A 22,185-nucleotide genomic window follows, 5' to 3' on the forward strand; every position below is an offset into this window, starting at 1 on the left:
ATAATTTACACAACAAAATCAATTATAAAACATTTTGTTCTTTTAAACTTGATTATATGTGATAATACTTACCAAAGGTACAAAGCTTATAATTTGTTACGTCAGACGCGCCTTTCGTCTTCGTAAAACTCAATAGTGACGCTCAGAAAAAAAAAGTCAGAAAGCCAAACAAGTATAACGTTTAAGGACATTGAGGACCCAACATGCCCCAATAAATTGAGCCAAATACGGATAAGGTAATCTATTCTTGTGGAATGAAAATCCGTAGTATTTCGAATAATTTATATTTTTGCAAACAGTTATTTATATGAAGGACCATATAATTGATATTCAAGTGCTGACTACTAGGCTGGTGAAACCCTCGGGTACGAAACGTTTACCAGCAGTGGCATAGACCCAGTGGTGTAAATAGTTATCAAAGATAAGTTGCAGGATTTGGTAACTAACGTACTAACATGTTCATTATTGGATAATGAAATAAATGTTATTGTATAATAATATGTTACTGAATATTGAAATCCCCAGCATAATTCAAAGACCTATTATCAATAGCGAGAGTTACGATTTTGCAGTGTTATTAAACACATTTTAAGAATATCGAAGTTCTGATAAGTGTTTTTCAAATTTTTGACTAATAATAATACAAGTGCATGTTTTATTTTTTACCGAGAACAATTTAACGAATGCATAATATCTTTACATAATATATTTTACATAGACAAATATAATCGTATAATATAATCAAAATGAGGATGTTAATTTGATGTATGCCTTTTTGTGCTTCTTCGTTACATTTGTTGTTTTTATAGTGATTAAGATGATAACACAATGTTGACTGCTGTACCCCTATTTTTGACATTTTTACCTATTATGTCTGTTTGTTTTGTTCACGCATCGGTGACTATATAATGGAATTTGATGCGACTGTCATACAAGTGAGAGGTTTAGCTAGCTATAAAACCAGGTTCAATCCACCATTTTCTACATTTGAAAATGCCTGTACCAAGTCAGGAATATGACAGTTCTTGTCCATTCGTTTTTGATTTTGCCATGTGATTATGGACTTTCCGAATTGATTTTCCTCTGAGTTCAGTATTTTTGTGATTTTACCTTTTATCTTTAATGACTATTGTGACACTGACTTTATCTCAAATCTTTTAATTTGTAACACGTAATATTAAATAAGAGGTGTATCTAGCCTAGTATGTGATTGATTCTTTCATTATAATGCAACCAATAGTATTGCAAATAGTTGACATAATTATTTATTGATGAAGAATCAGTTTCAACTTGGGAAAAATCATTTTGTTAAAGTATTCAATTATTATCGTGTTGTCTTTTTCAAATCTGTTGATTATTGAAAATAAGTAAATTTTCTGGTAAATGATAAAGATACATTAGATACAACACAAGCATTATCATACAGGATAGTAATTCCTTTTGAAAGGACAAAATATTTAGACTTAAAGTAGAAAATGTCGAGAGAGTTTCGACCTCTAAAATTTTTGCAATGTTATTTTCACTAATTACTTCATATACCTGATACATATGTATAAATTTAGAATACACCGATCCTTTGAACGCTCCGCGAAAGCAGTATTTAACAAAAGTATGTATAAAGATTACATGTTCATTTTTTTTCTCACTTACATGTAAGGGTAAATAATAAAAAAAAACAACCTTACATTACGTACGGAACGATACAGAAAAATTCTTTCCCTATGAAGTCTGGAACCTTTCTATTAATAACCTGACAAATATTTGATACACAATAGTTATTGCTGCAAAATATTTCCTATTTGCATGCGTTGTGCCTCATTGCTATTTTAATAAATTTTCCATAAGCTCTAATTTTTATTAGATTTGAATTCAAATTGATTCAGATTTGAAAAGACATACATATTTAATAAAAATGTAATGTGTTTTCAAGATGTGTCATTAAATAATATCCTCTAATTAGATACATGTTGACTTCCCTTTTAATATTCAAAGTCAATGTGCTTTAAAATGAAAGCGCATCATTCTTTTACAAATATCTGCGAAATTGACCATCCGTTGTATCATGACCGTTATAGAATGTAAAGTTCTTATCAAACATAAAGATGCAGCATTCGTCACAACTCGGCCGATTTCGTACCTTAGTAGCGAATTCACCCGATGATTGCCGATATTGACAGATGCACATGCAGATGTTATTCGTTAATTCAACCTTTTAAAACGTATAATTGAAATGCATTCTATACTACTTTGTGGGAATTTTGGGTCATCAATGCTCTTCAACTTTGTATTTGTTTGGCTTTTTAAATATTTTGTTCTGAGCGTCACTGATGAGTCTTATGTTGACTTAACGCGCGTCTGGCGTATAAAATTATAATCCTGGTACTTTTGATAACTATTTACACCACTGGGTCGATGCCACTGCTGGTGGACGTTTCGTCCCCGATGGTATCACCAGCCCAGTAGTCAGCACTTCGGTGTTGACATGAATATCAATTATATGGTCATTTTTATAAATTTTCTGTTTACAAGACTTTTGAATTTTTCGAAAAACTAAGGATTTTCTTACCCCAGGAGTAGATTACCTTAACCGTATTTGGCACAACTTTGTGGGAATTTTGGGTCCTCAATGCTCTTCAACTTTGTATTTGTTTGGCTTTTTAACTATTTTGATCTGAGCGTCACTGATGAGTCTTATGTTGACGAAATGCGCGTCTGGCGTATAAAATTATAATCCTAGTACTTTTGATAACTAACTATACCTTAAAATTGGAAATGGTGAATGTGTCAAAGCGACAACAACCCGACAATAGAGTAAACAACAATCGAAGGTCACCAATGGGTCCTCAATGTAGCGCGAAACTCCCGCACCCGGAGGCGTCCTTCAGCTGGCCCCTTAAAAATATGTATACTAGTATAGTGATAATGGACGTCATACTAAACTCCGAAGTATACACAAGAAACCAAAATTAAAAATCATACAAGTCTAACAAAGGCCAGAGGCTCCTGACTTGGGAAAGACGCAAAATTGCGGCGGGGTTTAACATGTTTATGAGATATCAATCCTCCTCTTATACCTCTTTCCAATGTAGAAAAGTAAACGCATAACAATACGCACATTAAAATTCAGTTCAAGAGAAATCCGAGTCCGATGTCAGAAGATGTAACAAAGGAAAATATTTAAAATGACAATAATACATAAATAACAGCAGACTACTAGCAGTTAACTGACATGCCAGCTCCAGACCTCAATTAAACTGATTGAAAGATTGTGTCTTCATCATATGAATATCAGGCACAATCCCTCCCGTTAGGGGTTTAGTATCATACTATCATGAAATATATGAGTAGAACATAACCCGTGTCATGCCAACAACTGTTCTTAAAATAAATGTGTTTAGTTCCGATGCAAAGACCATATAGGTGAATCAATATTAAAGCAAAAATATGCAATCTTTAATGACCTGACAACAGTCGTTTGTTTATTTTAAAAACACAGAACGAAACTTGATGCATAAAAAGGGACGAAAGATACCAAAGGGACAGTCAAACTCATAGATCGAAAAAACATTGACAACGCCATGGCTAAAAATGAAAAAGACAAACAAACAAACAATAGTACTCATGACAAAACATAGAAAACTAAAGAAAAGCAACACGAACCCCAATCAAAAACTAGGGTTCATCTCAGTTGCTCCGGAATGGTTAGCAGATCCTGCTCCAAATGTGGCACCCGTCGTGTTGCTGATTTTTGATGCATAAACTGTTTTTTAGTTTGACTAAAGAAGGCTTATTTTTGTAAGTACTATTATGTTATGTTTCAAGGACACTAAAAACGTTGCACATATATTTTAAATTTCATTCCAGAAGGAACAATACCTTCATGCATAAATTTTTAATATAAATGTTTACTGTCATTATTTGAAGCATATTGACTTGGAACATGAAACGGAAAGGAAGTAGATCTTATTTTGAGAAATGAAAACATAAATAATAAATATCAAATATGTATGTCTCTTCAAATCTGAATCATTGTGAATTCAAAATTAGGACAAATTAAAGATTATGGAAAATTCGTAAAAATAACAATAAATATTTTACAGCAATATATATATACACTGAACACAACACATATTTTGTTTATTTATATTTTTTATCAAAACCATGACTTATATTCATTTTTTATCATGCTTCCCGTACTCTTTTTGAATAGGAAAATCAGTACCTGAATTTCCTCAGATAATCAAACATCGCGGAATTTTGACGTCGCACGAATTACTGGAAGCGATATTATAAGTCCATACATGAATTTTTTTATATTTTTTTCTTCGTAAAATATTTCCTTAAATCCATTGCCAAGTTTAAATCGGTAAAAAGATTTTCCTTTTAATCACGACTTATGAATGTAAACAGAAATTTAGTGAAAGAAATTTACAGACAGAATTTAGTGCAAGTTCTTCTAAGAACAATTTCGCGCTATAAAATTACATGTAACATCAGAGCAGGTAGTGCTAACTTGTAAATGACCACTTATGGACCCGGTCAACCTGTAGTTTAAAGTTACGTCATTAGCTATATAGTATAACTGATACAACGTCCGTATTTTACCAAGACGTTGGACGTCATAGCAGGCAGATTTACATCAGCAATGTTTCTCATATGCTGAAATGCCACACAATCCAATTTAATTTTGTTTATAAAGATTCCCGTGTACGCCACATTACTGAAGGGGTAAAAGAAGAGAAAAGAGAGAGGGACGAAAGATACCAAAGGGACAGTCAAACTCATAAATCTAAAATAAACTGACAACGCCATGGCTAAAAATGTAAAAGACAAACAGAAAAAACAATAGTACACATGACACAACATAGAAAACTAAAGAATAAACAACACGAACCCCACCAAAAACTAGGGGTGATCTCAGGTGCTCCGGACGGGTAAGCAGATCCTGCTCCACATGTGGCAACTTGACTAAAAATGTGGTAACTTGACTAAAACATTCCCAACAGTACTAGTTAACCTCTCTGTCAATCATTTCGGGATTTTTTTAACAGCTTTCTTTGCCTTTGACAATTGACACGACCAATAATAAAGAAAAAAATGAATGTTCGTGCGTACCACACGATTTAAATGTTAAGCGTGACGTAATCAATTCAAATTGCGAATTATGAACTTACCTTGGAGGATAAAGAAATGAATCAACTTTATATTCAATCTACTATTGCATGCGTTATGTGTATTTGAAAATGAAAAATGAAAACAACTGATCGAGTGTTGCGTTTCTCAAGTCCGTCAGAATATAATAAATATAAGTCAGGTTGTTTAAAGAAAAGTTCCTGGCTTGGTAGTGATTCAATGAATCTGTATCGTTCTGGCTTGTGATATTGTGTGTTTTTTTTAATTAAATAACCTCAAAGTGAAAATCAAATAATGAACGTGTAATTTTGTTACATATTTTTGTTCAAAGATGGATGTGTCCTACATTTATATATGTATATGTATATGTATACATAAAAATTTGTCAAAGTAATATTATAGCGGTCGAAACGCTTTCCATTTTCTTCTTTAAATCTAAAAATTTTGTCATTTCAAAAGAAAATACTATCCTGTAGGATAATACTTTTGTTGTATCCATTGCATCTTAATCATTTACCAGAAGATTTACTTATTTTTCAATAAACATTTTTTTTAAAAGACAACATGTTGATAAATGAATAGTTTAACAAACGGATTTTCCATATTTAAAAAAAACATGATTCTTTATCGATAAACAATGTTGTCAACTATGTGTAATACTATTAGTGTCGTTATAAAGAAAGAATCCACGTAACTTCAAATGAATAATTACACCTCTTATTTATTACTTGTTACAAATGAAAAGAACGATAAATGTTTTTAAATTGAAACTTGACCAATTGGGATTAAATGTAAGGATTTCTGGATCAATCGTTTTTGTAAAAAAATAAAATGAGAATTGAAGGGTTTAACTATTTTCATTATAATGAGCTAATATAATTGATATATTCCAAAACTCGTTTTTACCGAAATGGGCAAAGAAAATCTGCAAAAAGATTTCACATTGAAAGTCATCTGTAATAGCATCTTTTTTCAAAGAATCATTTTGTCTTGTAACACTTTGGGATTGATCATTACCAATGAGAGCAAATATTGATTAACTTAACTTTTTTAATATTCTGAAACTTAAAATGCATTTAAATTTTATTCATCTAGGTTCAGCCATGCTCTAAAACTTTTCAAGATGAACAGGTTTGTCTGTACTCAGAGTTAAATTTGTAGTGTAAGTCCATATTTTCGAAAAGGTTATGATGAACCTTGAACCCGCTGCATTTGTTTGCATCTGTCCTAAATCAGGAACCTGTTGTTAATTGGTTGTCATTTGTTTTTTTGTGGTTCATTGATGTGTTTCGTTTTTATATGACTTAGACCACTGGTTTGTGTGGATGCTTTTACATTCGTCATTTTAGGACCCGTTATAGCTTAATGTTCGGTGTTAGCCAAAACTTCGTGTTGAAGACCATACTTTGACCTATAATTAGTATTATGAAATCACAACAGTTTCTTTTCTTTTGTTTGATAGGTCGAAAGTACAGAAAACGTATGTACCAGCTATGTCAAATTTCAAAGAGAGCGTGAGTGAATTCAATTTAAGCTATCCTCCTGGGTATGGAGCATATGGTTCTTATGGCGAGTGGAATGACGCCTGTCAAATTAACAGTGTAATATGTGGTATACAAACCATAATCCAACCACATTAAACAGAAGGAGACGATATCGCACTTAATGATGTTAAATTCTTTTGTTGTGAATAAAGCGTAACCGTCACTATAGAAATATGTGCAATAATTTAATATTTTTATCTTGTCGGACTTCAGAGTGTTTATACATATTTTCTATATTTTTAAAATGATTATTGTCTTCTTAAGATTGCTGCTGTTACTTGTTTAAAATACTAGATACATTGAACATTAAGTGATTAAGTCAATATGACAAAGTACTTAAGGGGGCTCGCGGGTCTAAATCAAATATTTTTTCATATATAGGATTTCGCTTTATTTTTCTATAAATGAACTTTATCTTATACTTAAAATAAAAATAAGATAAAAAATGGGGTCACCGTTCATTTACGCTCACAATTTGCCTTCGAAAGAAGCATACATTTGTTTAAATGTACTTTTTTCTGTTGAACTAATAGGAGAAATAGAGGTAATATCGAAATAAAAAAAATAACTTTATTACAAAAATCGCTTAAATTTTACAATTATTTTGTTTATGTGTAGCTTATTTGAAAACAATAATAAAAAATATAGGTCACCGATGTGTTGAAAAAGATATTTCAATTTTAATGCCAAAAAGGGCATTTTTGAACCAAAGGGAGATAATTTGGAGCTTTTTCAATGATGTTGACATAAACATTTCAAAAGTCATCTGGGGGGCAAACATAATCGAATTTTTGGTTGATATTTGTACCATATCATAAAGTAATAATTAATAGTGTAATAAATAAAATTTGTAATGAAAAAACAAATGTTTATTTTTTTTTTATGAAAATTTTGTACCCGCGAGCCTCCTAAATAATGTTGAATTCTTCTTTTGTGTAATAGAGTGATTAGGTCAATTAACAAAGTACTTAAAAGGATAAATGGTTAAATTCGAAAATTAAAAGATAACTTTTATAAATTGTACAACTCTGAACAGAATAGCAATATTTACACATGATGAATTGCATTTTTGTTTATGTAGCACAATGCATTTTGTATTCTTTAAAGTTACTATTTTGGTGTTCTTCTGAATGTTAACAGAAATACACTTATTATATAAATATGACTTTGCCTTTTGCAAAATCACGAGCAGTACCGAATATTGTTTTGCGGTAAACAATATTTTATCATTTCTAGACATTTACCTCAAATATGTAGACAGCGTTCATCTCAATACTAGAATCTATGACAAACGAGATAATTTCAATTTTGAAATTATATATTTTTCTCACCATAGCAGCACTATTCCAACTGCAACCGTGTATGGAGTATACACTTCTCATTTATACTATATGCCAGAGCTTGTAGCTGATACTTTATAAAATGTCAACGGTAGCCAAAAAAAAAACACCCCATGAGTGAAGGTTTTGTTAAGGAAGGTCTCGTCTTTTTCCCCAAATATTTTATCGGAAAGACCAAATAGACAAATATTCAGGCACAAATAAACAAGATGGTCTCGAGTTTAAAATTCTATGTTCTGAAATTTTGAATCTATTTATTTTACTTAAGTTAACCTGTTACTTGTATTCGTGTTATTATGTTCTTTTTGGTTTATGACTTATGGTGGTACTCGGTATTTATGCATACCGCAATCGGAATGATATATTTTTTAACTTTGTGCATCCCTTAGCGCAGGTGTGTGCTGAGATGCGATTTAGGTTTGTACTTACAAGTTTTGAGCAGGATCTGGTTACCCATCCGGAACACCTTATAACAGCCTCGGTATTAGGATGGCTTGCATTACTTAGTCTTTATGTTGTGTTTAGTGTAATGTTGTTTGTCGTTTGTTTGATGCAGTCTTTTTCTGACAAGGAATTGTATGTTTATATTCGACTTTTGAATTTGAATGTCAACTAGGAATCATAGGTCTCTCTGGTGTTGTGACAGTCAAGTTCTATGTTCAAAGGCACCACGAAAATAACACTTCGATTTTTTGAAAATATTGCTAACCTTTTAAAAGAGGGACGAAAGATACCAGAGGGATAGTCAAAATCATAGATTGAAAATGAACTGACAACTCCATGGCTAAAAATAAAAAGACAAACAGATAAATAATAGTAAAAAATACACAACAAATAAAACTGAAGACTAAGCAACACGATCCCCACCAAAAACGGGGGGGGGGGGGGGGGGGGGGGGAGGGGTTCTCAGGTGCTCAGGTGCTCTCAGATCCTGCTTCACATGTGTCATCTGTTGTGTTGCTTATGTTATAACAAATCCGGTAAATAGTCTAATTCGTAGTTCACATTCGTGAAAAGGGAAGTTATTGTAATTTATGTCAGATCAAAATCGATGTTTTGTACGGAAAACCAAAAATATCAATTAAATAAAACCATTTCTAAAGAATTTCGACATATATGATATAGTACTAAATGAAAATGCTACTTTATAAATTTTGTGAATTATAAGTATTACTAAGTATTGAAATCAACTCATCTGATAAGAAGAAGTGTTGGTTCAATAGAGAGGACCTTCGGAACAGCTCGAAAGAGTTATATATGAGTGATTGGTTCTAAAATATGGTTTAAAAAAGTATAACAAAATACTGAAACGAAAAAAATAAAGGGTTGGACCTTGTTTTATAGCTAGATAAAGATTCCAATTGTATGAGTTGTCTATAATTATTATAACAAATTAGGGAACCACAAACAAAAGTTTAATGTGATCAATTGTACATTCATAATTGTGTAAAATCATACATTACAGACATACAACACAACCATCTAAAACATACTAGTTATTCTGAAATAGACGTCAAAAAGGTGTAATAATAGAAATAACTGATCAAAGATGCCAAGACCAAAATTTGGTACGCCAGACGCGCAATTCGTCTACAAAAGAATAATTTCTGACGAAAATAACTCAATGTCGTCACTAACAAACAAAAAAAAAAAAACAGTGCGTTTCATTGGTAGTGTATACATGTACCGTTTGTGCAAAAGACAGTGTAGAAATTATGAGATAAGTGTATTTCTGTTAACATAAAAAACCAAACATAAACTTTAAAAAATACAAAATGCATTGTGCTACATAAAACAAAAATGTAAGTCATCAGGTGTAAAGATTGTTTCAAAAAGTTATCTTTTAATTTCAGAATTTTATTTTTTATAAACTGAAAGTGCCAAATTGTTGAAATTTACAACAGAAAAATTTAACATCATTAAGTACGGTATCGTCTTCATCCTGTCCTTTGTAAACAGTTTGAGACAAATTAGAGAACCCGTTGTTTGGTTGTTGCCTCTGAATTTGTGATGTTAAGGAAATTATGTAGTTTTTGGTTAGTATCTTGATTATTAATATTATGTATAGTGATAGACTGTACAAAGCAAAAATATACAGCAAAGAAAGCTCTATAAATAATTCAACATGATTAAAATTATCAATTGACCCCTTTAGGAGTTATTGCCCTTTAAAGTAACTTTTTCACAATTGTTCGTACATTTTTATGTTATATTTTAATTTGAAAATAAAGCAATCTTTTAATTTTAAAATACAGCAATCTTTAAACATTCTGAATTTTGTCACAGCTACAAAAGATTACAAATCTTTAATTATGGTACATGTTGTTATAGTGACAGTAGCGCTTAATCACAACAAAAGAATTTAACATCATTAAGTGCGGTATCGTCTTCAAATTCTTGGAATGATTGGATCTTGGTTTTTATACCACATATGGCACTGTTCACTGGACAGGCATCACTCCACTCGCCGTAAGAGCCATATGGTCCATACCCAGGTGGATAGCTTAGGTCGAAGTCGCTCCCACTGTCTTTGAAATTTCTGCATTTGAATTTGACATGGTTGGCACCTGTGTTATCCCTACTTTCGTCCTATCAAACAAAATAAAAGACGCTGTTTTGATTTCATCCACTTAGCAAGAGTATGATTTTAAATAGACTATGTATATGGAACTTTTCTGTCACTATTCGTTAAATCAATAAGGTAGAATAGTTTGTCAGTATCACATCGTTTGGATTAGTACTATAATGATTTGATTTCTGTTTGAAGAGGTTCACTAGTAAAATAACTCAATCAATTTGGAACAGTATGGGATGATTTAATTGTTAGTAGGTGTATCTTTGTTTTCGTTTGTAAAATTTTATCTCGATCTTTGGACCAACAAAAAGCCATCACGAGTTGGTTGACCGTTATGGAATAACCGTTTCACAGATGATATCGGACATGTTCCTTACGCCGTAACAACAATCCCCTTCCCATTCATGAATGTGACATATCGATTTAGACTATTTACCGGATTTGTTATAACTTGAGCAACACGACGGGTGTCATATATGGAGCAGAATCTGCTTACCCTTCCTGAGCACCTGAGATCACCCCCACTTTTGGTGGGGTTCGTGTTGTTTATTCTTAAATTTTCTATGTTGTGTTATGTGTACTATTGTTTGTCTTTTTGTCTTTTTTTAATTTTTAGCCATGGTGTTGTCAGTTTATTTTCGGTTTATGAGTTTGATTGTCCCTCTGGTATCTTTCGCCCTCTTTTTTAAGCAACAAGACTGACTTTAAATATAACATTGTAAAAAAGAAAAAAAATGTGGTAAATACGGAGATAAAGCATGTATATTTGGTGAGTGAATATATTTCCCTCCTGTTCATTCAAAAAATTGTCAGTCGACTTCAACATAAGCAGATAATAAAATTATTGATCTCTGAAATGTGGTGGCTCTTCTTTGGAAGTCCATTTGATTTGTAATGAAATAACGAAGAATTTTGTAAATAAATGAATTTGATTCAAATTTTGCGTAACTATAAATCTGACATAGCAACGAATGATAAGATATATTGTCTTATGATATCATTTCTAAATTTCGGAACATATAAGTAATATTTTATTGAAGATATACAAGAACAAAAAAAAAATATATATACATCATATCTCATCGCCAAGCTTATAATTACATGACTTAGTGTAGGTACATACCATATTTGATATATTTTATTAGCTTTACTACATGGAATAAACTCAAGATATCAGGATTAAATTTTTTATTTGCGCCTGACGCGCGTTTCGTCTACAAAAGACTAATTAGAGACGCTAAAAAAAAAAAATGCCAAATATAGTATGGAGTTGAAGAGCAAACATAAACATGCTTGACACGGACTTATTCAATTTGGAAAATGAAGCTAAGGAAAAAGATTGGTTGTTTTGCAATGATTTCGTGTGTAATTCAACTACAATAAATCCTTTTAGATATCTTAGTTTTAGGTTTGTAAATTATTCATAAGAATATTTGAAAAGACATCAGATATCTTAAGATGTCGAACACACATTTAAACCTAGTCTACTTACACTGTATTTCTGTACTTGTAGAGAGAAAGAGGTCAGAAAGGTGTTAGCTGGACAAAGTGCTTCCCAAGTCCAATCTCCCCATTGTTGCTGACCAGAACTTGCTTTATCACCACAGCGATCACTTCCTCTACTGCCACATATTATTTCAATAGCGTTCAATTCGGTATTATCTGTTTCATGCGGCCCTTCAATCTGTAAGTCAAAGAAAAAGTAAGCAGTTAAAATTATATATATATATATATATATATATATATATATATATATATATATATATATATATATATATATATATGATAATCTCAATTTACGTAAGGCTACATACGTTTGTTCTATCATCCATATGTGGCTAATCCATATTTAAGACGAAATAAACAATTTCAAACATGTATTATATGATATCTTGATTTGACGTACTAATTAAGATTCATTTATGGATGCTTCCGATCTATTTCGCTTGATATATTTCTTCTGGCCTGTGTTGATGGACTTCATGAATATGAGCGTCTAATTTGTTGACAACACGTACCTTTACTTTATTTTACTTAGTGATTGTGTTTTTATTAACTACAAATCTAGCGTGTCTAAATATTTGGTTTAATCAAGAATATCCAAGGGTATTAATAGTCACATGCCTAGTGAATTTGAACTTGCATTGGATCAATAATTTACATGTAAAATTAAAAAAAAATCTAAAATTTCCTTTTGTTTGTATGTAATCATATTGGCCATTTCTTCTGTTTGTTTACAGAACCTACGCTTTTGATCATTTTAGACATCTAAGTTTTAGGTTTGTAAATTATTCATAAGAATATTTAAGGAGACATCAGGTTTCTTTAGATATCGCAAACACATTTAAACCTTGTCAGCTTATAGTTTCACGTCAGGCGTATTTAAATCTAATCCTGGTACCTTCGATAACTGTTTACACCACTGGATAGATGCCATTGCTGGCGAAAGTTTCGTCCCCGAGGGTATCATCTAGTAGTCAGCACTTCGGTGTTGACATGCATATCAATTATATGGTCATTTTAATGAATTTCTTATTGACAAAACTTTAAATGTTTCGAATAACTAAGGATTTTCTTATCCCAGGAATAGATTACCTTAGCCGTATGTGGCACACCTTTTTCAAATTTCGGGTACTCAATGCTTTTCAACTTTGTACTTGTTCGGCTTTATAACTATTTTGTACTGAGCGTTACTGATGAGTCTTATGTAGACGAAACTGGCGTTTGGCTATTAAATTATAATCCTGGTACCTTTGATAACTATCTAGATATTCAATAATTAGTTTCGAACACTTGTTACCAACTGTGATGATCACTATAAGCCCATATCTTTCATCAAATGGTACCGTCGTTTATAATTTGAATTATTCAGTTATAAACCCCAAAAAAATATTATACAATTACTGTCTTTTGATGAGGTAAATATGCGGTTTTATTGAAAATTTTATTCAAAATCCAATTCGTATAGAGAAACCTACTGAAATAATACCAATATGGAATAAATCTATTTATTTTTTGTACAAACGTGAAAAAAACATGTAATTCACTACAGAGAACACAAATACTTTCTGAATTGAAAAGTACATGTTCCGTAGGGTAATACAAATAAAAAAAGTCCGTTTTTTTAGACACAAAAGGAGCAATCATTAAAATTTCCATAGTCTTTTTTCATTTTGTCAGATAATATCTTTGCATTATTCTTGTCAATGAGACATACCAAATGAATTCTTTCAGGTCGAGAGAAAAAATATACAGAAATGGTTATTTCACAATAAACAAAGACATATGATATACATGTTTTTTCCCCGATTATCGTTGTTAGCACATAAAGAGATTCATCGGTTAGATTGTGGATGATGCGAATGTAGCGGGTGTATTGGATATGATGGCAAACCTGATTATCGATGCAAAAATTTATTCACCTCGATTCATTAATTGATTTAAAAAAAAACGTTCACAACTTCATGTAAATGAATCTGTGAAAAACCCGTTTTCAATGAATTGTTGATTTATATAATTAGTAACGTAGGCGAAGCAGATAGTCGTTTTCTATTGAAATATGAGAAGAAACGCTATTAGAATTTGGGAACACATATACATTTTTTATTTGCAATTAACAACCGGAATGAACACGCAAGATCAAATTCAAATATATTATATATTCCAAACTGATACATAAATGACGGAAAGTTTATGTATTTGAGTGTCGACACCATGCTATATAACATATAACAGCAAGTCACCCCTTGTGTACCATGCAACTTATAACTTTAATTAAACAATCTACAGTTCGCTATTAAAGGGTAAAAAAAAAGAGGGACGAAAGATACCAAAGGGACAGTCAAACTCATAAATCCAAAACAAACTGACAACGCCATGTCTAAAAATGAAAAAGACAAACAGAAAAACAATAGTACACACGACACAACATAGAAAACTAAAGAATAAACAACACGAACCCCACCAAAAACTAGGGGTGATCTCAGGTGCTCCGGAAGGGTAAGCAGATCCTGCTCCACATGTGGCACCCGTTGTGTTGCTTATGTGATTACAAATCCGGTAAATAGTCTAATTCGGTAGGTCATATTCATGAAAGGGAAGGGGATTGTAGTTACGACGTAAGGAACATATCCGATATCATTTGTGAAACGGTTATTCCATAACGGTCAACCAACTCGTGATGGCGTCCGTAAAATTTACGAAGGGATGATTTCAACTTCACCATTTGGAACTCTTGGTTTAATAGCTTCCTTGTGAGCAGCAAACCTCTATCAAGAAAATCATGATAGGAAATGCAAGCACGGGAATATCGTATCAATTGGGAGATATATACCCCGTATGCAGGTGCTGCTGGAATGTTGCTACTTAGAAATGGAAAGTTCACAATTGGAAAGCTGAAATCATCTCTTTTGTCGTAAAGTTTTGTTTTCAACCGACCCTCATTGTCAATTTCTAGATGTAAGTCAAGATATGAAGCCGACTTAACATGCATATACTTAATCATACTAATCATACCTTCATTTTGTAACCAATTGCGTAATGACCTTTTGTACAATACTCTTCATCTGCCCATTCACCCAAAACTCCGCCATTCGAAACAAACAAGATCTTAGTATATTCTAAAATACAAAAAAATGTAACGCGTAGCATAAGAGTCTTACTTTATTAGCTATTACTTACAATGTGATAAAATGTGTTACAAAATAGTGAGATTCTAGTTATTTATATGACCACTACGCATGATTAAGCGCACGTGCATTAGGGTATGTATTTCTGAACTTGTTGTCTTACAAATGCTAAAAGACGAGTCAAAAATGTAATTTGTAGGTCCATTTTTTTAAACTAACCGGAATCTAGCTAAACCACTTTTTTCACCATTTGGAAATTTGGAAATGCTTCATACATATCGATTTTGAGGACATTTAAGCGAAAAATATCGGCCTCATAACTAATTTTGACACTTGGTTTGTAACTCATGTAAAGGAAAACTACAATTATAAATGCCAACACTAAGTCGGATAAATTAAAATTTAGACGGAAACGGTCTTATGATCTAGGCAGCTCTAAAATAATTAAAAAATAAGAGAATAAGCAATTTTCAGTTTATGTTCAATTTTGTTGAAAATATTTTGAAATGTTTGATACGAAAATGATGGCTGCTTACTGAAATTGCAGCGTCCATGATCTCATTCAGGGAACGAGTATGAATATTTTAAACCTCTCGTATCATAAACAGTTAGACGATTGAAAAACAACACTAGCAATGGTTTAACTTACCGCCATATTTGCGGCTGGTGTGTAGGAGGTTTGAACCAGACATGTCATCAAAAATCGTATGACAACAACCAGACTGTCCGAGTTTACATTCTCGAGTCGAGGAAGCATAAGTTATCTCACAGCAGTTGTCACTGTTTTGCAAACAGACGTTTGCACACTGGCTTTGCGACATTCTCCCTACTGACGTTAGATTCACTAACCGTATTTTCTTATTGCTCTCTATTATAAAGTTTTCCGCTCTTTTCTGATACTTCCCAACAGTTAAACTTGCGTTTTGTAAAATTAATTTTGATATCAAAAAGATTGTATATAATTTCATTTTTGAGAAGAATGAAAATTAATATAAAAAAAGATTAAAATCAGAGAATATTCCACTGCATTTGAAGTTCACTAAAATATGTTTTTAATAAGATGAATGTTCGCGCTTTTAACGAGTCGATATTGACTGGCGTGTCAATCATGATGGAAGGGCGGTTGAAACAAGTGGTATTAATACTAGGAGGAAGTCAGCTGTATTAATAATAATGACATGTGTTCTACGTTCTATAAAGTGTTCTTGAACTCTAAATAACTATAATACCATTCATTCGACGCAGAAATCTGTGTTTTCTAAATTTTGTATGTCAGTGAACTGCTGATAGCCATCTGTTTTAAGCGAATTCTTATTACGATCATATTGTTGAACCATTTTGACAGACTTTTTCATTCTGTTTCAAATATTTTTTCATTTATTTAAAAAAAATTGGATCTAGGAACATTCACGTTCTGATCGCAATACATGAACACCGTAAACTATACTTTTTCTATTGTTTTTTCCCTCAATATACCGATTGGCAGTTGTAAAATAAAAAAGGAATACCCAAGCAGTCTGCATTACATGGGATGCCAAGCTTATTGTTTCCATCTGTGATTAGATCTGTTGAAGCCATTAATTATATGCAAAGATAATGCAGTTGGTCATCAGCAAAATTTCAGACCATAAATAAAATTTATCTATATTGATTGATTTTCTATTCTATTTGTATTACCCTTCACACGTTTGGTATGACAAATGACAATTTCTTTTAATTTTGCAGCAAAGTAAGCTCTATAAATAAGTCAACATGATTAAAATTGTCAATTGACCCCTTCAGGAGTTATTGCCATTTAAAGTAATTTTTTCACAATTGTTCGCAAATTTTATATTATCTTCAATTTGAAAATAAAGCATACACAAGAATAATGTCTGACGAAAATAACTCAATGACGTCACAAAAAAAAATGAGTTCGTTTCATTCATAGTAGATATCTTTTATTTGCAATAGACAATGTTGAAATTATGAAATAAGTGTATTTCTGTAAACATAAACAACAAAAAACAGAAACTTGAAAGAATACAATATGCAGTGTGCTACCTAAAACAAAAATGTAACTCATCATGTGTTAAGATTGTTTCAAAAAGTTATCTTTCAATTTCAGAATTTCATTTTTTATAAACTGAAAGTGCTAAATTGTTGAAATTTACAACATGAGCATTTAACATAATTAAGTGCAGTATCGTCTTCATTCTGTCCTTTGTAAACAGTTTGAGACACATTAGACATCCCGTTGTTTGGTTGCTGCCTCTGAATTGGTGATTTTAAGGACATTTTGTAGTTTTTGGTTACTATCTTGATTAAATATTATAATCGATAAAGATAAACTGTACAGCAAAAATGTTCAGCAAAGTAAACTCTATTAATAAGTCAACAGATTAAAATTTTCAATTTATCCCTTTAGGAGTTATTGTCCTTTGAAGTAAAATTTTAAAAGTTTTGATATCTTTTAATTTGAAAATATACCAAACTTTTAATCTGAAAACATAACAATCTTTAAACATTCTGAATTTTTCAAAACTCCAAAAGATTTAAAATATGTAATTATTGTACATATTTCTATAATGACAGTAGCGCTTTATTCACAACAAAAGAATTTAACACCATTAAGCGCGGTATCGTCCCCTTCTTCTCCTTGGTATGAATGGATTTTGGTTTTTATACCACATATGGCACTGTTTACTGGACAGTCTTCACTCCACTCGCCGTAAGAGCCATGTGTTCCATACCCAGGCGGATAGCTCAGGTCGAAATTATTCATGCTGTCTTTGAAATTTCTGCATTTGAATTTGACATGGTTGGCGCCCGTGTTATCTCTACTTTCGTTCTGTTAAACAAAAGAAAAGAAAATGTTTTGATTTCATACCACTAGTTATATATAAGCATGAACATTTCCAACACATTTATTTCAAAGCATCAGAAGCACTTCTATGATAATTTTTGGTATAATTAACAATAGAACATTTTAAATTGATGTAAAAACCTTAATTTCGTATAAACTGGAGAAGGCTGAAGAAGGCTCTATGGACAGATAGTACTGATAAAATTCCTTAAATATTTTTTTTTCTGTTTGAAAAGAGACGCAAAAGATACCAGAGGAACAGTCAAACTCATAAATCAAAATAATCTGACAACGCCTATGCTAAAAATGAAAAAGACAATCAGACAAATAATTTGTTCACAAGAAACAACATAGAAAACTAAAGACTGAGCAACACTAAAAACTGGGTGTTATCTCAGGTGCTCCAGAAAGGTAAGCAGATCCTGCTTCACATGTGAAGAGGTTCACTAGTAAGATAACTCAATCAATTGAGAACAGAATGGGATGATTTACTGTGGATTCATTTATTTTTGTGGGTATCAATTTTCGTGGATCGAGAAAAACTTAATTGGATATTTGATGACGTGGTTTTGCAAATATATGTACATAAAGCCATAACCGATTTTTAATTCGTTGAGCATTTGAATTCGTAGTATACTTGTACCTACGAAACTCACGAAAATTGGTATCCAACGAATAATAACGAATCCACAGTAATCGTTAGTTTGTGTCTCTTCGTTTTAGTTTGTAAAATTTTGTTTCGTTCTAAGAACCATCAAGACTGACTTTAAATTTAACCTACTGGTCATATTAAAAAAGAATATAATTGTGTAACATTTAAAAATTGTAGTAAATACGAAAAATATAGCATGTATATTTGGTGAGTGACCATCTTTCCTGTACATCCATTAAATTATCAGTCAACTCCAACACTAACTAATATAGCCATTAAAAGTTCATTGGTTTCTGATATTGTGTTGGATCTTCATTGGAGGTTCATTTGTCATGAAATAGGGGAGTATTTTGTAAATAAATAAACTTGATTTATTGCGTAACTATGAATCTGCTAAAACAATGAATGATAAGAAATAAGAAATATGTTCACATGATCTCATTTCTAATAATCGGAACACATAAGTAGTATTTTTTCATGAATATACATGAACAAAAAATATTTATATAAATAAAACAAGTCGCCAAGCTAAGAATTGCAAGTGTAGGAACATTGCATATTTCATACATTTTAGTATCGTTATCACATGGAAAAAACTCATCAAAGATAATAGGATTGAAATTTTGAAATTGTGTCAGACGCGCGTTTAGTCTACATAAGACTAATCGGTAACGCTAAAAAAGAGTAAAAAGGCTCAATAAAGTACGATGTCGAAGAGCAAAGGCAAACGTCTTTGACACGGACTTATTAAATTTGGAAAGTAAAATGAAGCTAATGATGGTTTGTTTTGCCATGATTTCGTGTGTATTTTAACTACAAAGAATCCATTTAGACATCAAATAGTTTTAGATTTTGTAAATTATTCATAACGATATCTGAGAAGACATTGGGTAGCTTCAGGTGACGAACAAAAATTCATTGCAGATTAAAACCTAGTCGACTTACATTGTATTTCTGTACTTGTAGAGAGAATGAGGTCATAAAGGTGTTTTGTGGACAAAGTGCTTCCCCAGTCCAATCTCCCCATTCATGTTGACCAGAACTTGCTTTATCACCACATCGATCACTTCCTCTACTGCCACATATAATTTCTATATCATTCAGTTAGGAATTATCTATGTCATGATGCCCTTCAATCTTTCAGTCAAAGAAAACATTAGCAGTAAAAATAATGGCATATATGATATTCTCAAATTAAAGTAAGGTTATACATTTATAGAATCATCCAAATATGGCTCTTTAAGATGAAAAGATCAATTTCAAACTTGTGTTATACGATATCTTGATTTGACGTACTGATTAACATTAAAAAAAAAATATTTATGCTCCTGGTCGTTTTTGCTCGAAACCTTTCGTTTGGCTTGTGTTGGTGGACTTAGGAATTTTGAGCTTGGAATATGTTAACAACACTTACCTTTTGTTAATTTTACTTCGTGATCGTGTTTTTATTTACTTTCAAATCTAGTGTATCCAAAACTTTTGTTTAATCAAGAATACCCAACGGTATTAATAGACATATGCATAGTGAACTCGACCTTGCATTGGACCAATAATATACATGTACAAATACAAAATAAATTAAACCTTTCTTTTGTTGGTTTGTAGTCATGTTTGTGATTTCTTCCGTTTGTTAACTGAACCTACGCATTTGATCATTTTTGATATCCAATAATTGGTTTCGAACACTTGCTACCTGCTGTGATGAGTAATATACACGCATATCTTTCATCAAATTATACCTTCGTTCTTTCAAATTTGAATTTTAAAATGATAAACAAGAATAATATATATATATATATATATATATATATATATTGTACATACGTGAAAAAAACCCACGTAATTCACTGTAGAGAACACAAATAATTTCTGATTGAACAAAAACTGGTATTGAAACGTACATTTGCCGTATGGTAATAAAACTTAATAAAAAAAACCCGTCATTTTCTTAGCCACGAAAAAATTGTCGATTAACACTTGGCGTATTGCCAGCGATGCAGACAGTCGCTTTCTATCGAAATATGAGGAGAAAAGATACATTTGTACCTGAATTTGAGAACACATATAAACCTTTTATTTTCAATTAAAAACCGGGGTGAAAATGCAACATCAATTTTTAAAAATGAATGACTCAATAGAATAATCATATATTGATACATATAAGACCGTAGTTTATGTATTTGAGTGTCAATACCACGTTATATAACATAATAACAGCTAGTCACTTCTTGTGTACCATGCAAGTTATGACGTTAGTTCTACAGTTTCATATCAAAAGGTAACGTCCATATATTAAAGCATACCTTCATTTTGAAACCAATAGCATAATGACCTTTGGTACAAAATTCTTCATCTGACCAATCACCCAAAACTTCTCCATTCGAAACAAACAATATCTTAATGAAGTCTAAAATATACAAAAAATTACCGCATAACATAAAAGTTTTACCATTTTATCTATACTAACAATGTGATCAACTTTGTTACAAAATTGTGAGATGCTTCTTATTTATATGATCCATTAGCATGTTTAAGCGCTTTAATTAAAAAAGAGGGACGAAAGATAACAAAGGGACAATCAAACAAATATGATGTATTTTTGACCATGTTAGCAACTTATAAATGCTAAAAGATTAGTCAAACCTGTAGTTTGTAGGTCCAAACTTTGTATTTATCTACATAATGCATGCATATTAAATATTATCTTACCTCCTGTACATTTCTAGGATTATGATTGGTTAAGCAACCGCGTGGATACCGTGTATATTCCATATTAGGTTAGTAGGCGTGGCTTATTTCAATACACGGTTAGTAGTTGCGTTATATCTCCCTTTTACAAACAACATTGTGTTGAGGAAAAATCTTAAACGTTTCAACAGACGATGTAATTGATAAAGAACGATTGAAAAAAAAAATGTAAATAAACTCATCATAGATACCAGGATTAAATTTTGTATTTACGCCAGACGCGTGTTTCGTCTACAAAAGACTCATCAGTGACGCTCGGATCCAAAAGAGTGAAAAGGCTAAATAAAGTACAAAGTTGAAAAGCATTGAGGACCAAAATTCCTAAAAGTTTTGCCAAATAAATATACAATATTAGTTCAATGACAGAAAAATATAAACTCTTTTGTATGAGGCTGAGAAACTGGGGAAGGGCTAGGTTCTACAGAGCCTTTCCCCAGTTTTGCGCCGAGTACAAAAAGATGATATTTTCTGACATTGACCTAATATTGTTTTTATACTGCAACTTAAATAAAAAAATTCATAGCTATTGAAATTGTAACACAAATTAAAACTTATTTTGCATCCCTTAATGAACCCCTAACTATGGAAAAAGTGTTCCATGATGAAATTAACATTGCACAAAATATAGCATGTTACTATATTTAGGAAATAAACACAACTAGTTGCAGTATAAAACTAAGGTTATCTATTCCTGAGGTAGAAAAACCTTAGTATTTGAAA

At 31.7% G+C, this 22,185-nt stretch overlaps 2 long non-coding RNA genes across 2 annotated transcripts; both read right to left on the bottom strand.

Annotated features, from left to right (window-relative positions):
* Positions 1 to 9,518: 9,518 nt before the first annotated feature.
* LOC143062275 (uncharacterized) lies at positions 9,519 to 17,123 on the bottom strand. The gene is made up of 4 exons (XR_012974654.1): positions 15,870 to 17,123; positions 15,108 to 15,211; positions 12,085 to 12,276; positions 9,519 to 10,606 (listed from the first exon to the last, which is right to left on the bottom strand). It is a non-coding gene; the product is annotated as an uncharacterized LOC143062275 (long non-coding RNA).
* A 73-nt stretch (positions 17,124 to 17,196) lies between these two features.
* On the bottom strand, positions 17,197 to 21,364 carry LOC143062276 (uncharacterized). The gene is made up of 3 exons (XR_012974655.1): positions 21,021 to 21,364; positions 19,663 to 19,854; positions 17,197 to 18,050 (listed from the first exon to the last, which is right to left on the bottom strand). It is a non-coding gene; the product is annotated as an uncharacterized LOC143062276 (long non-coding RNA).
* Positions 21,365 to 22,185: the final 821 nt, after the last annotated feature.

Source organism: Mytilus galloprovincialis, chromosome 2 (genome assembly GCF_965363235.1).
Source record: "Mytilus galloprovincialis chromosome 2, xbMytGall1.hap1.1, whole genome shotgun sequence".
In the NCBI taxonomy this organism is placed as follows: domain Eukaryota; kingdom Metazoa; phylum Mollusca; class Bivalvia; order Mytilida; family Mytilidae; genus Mytilus; species Mytilus galloprovincialis.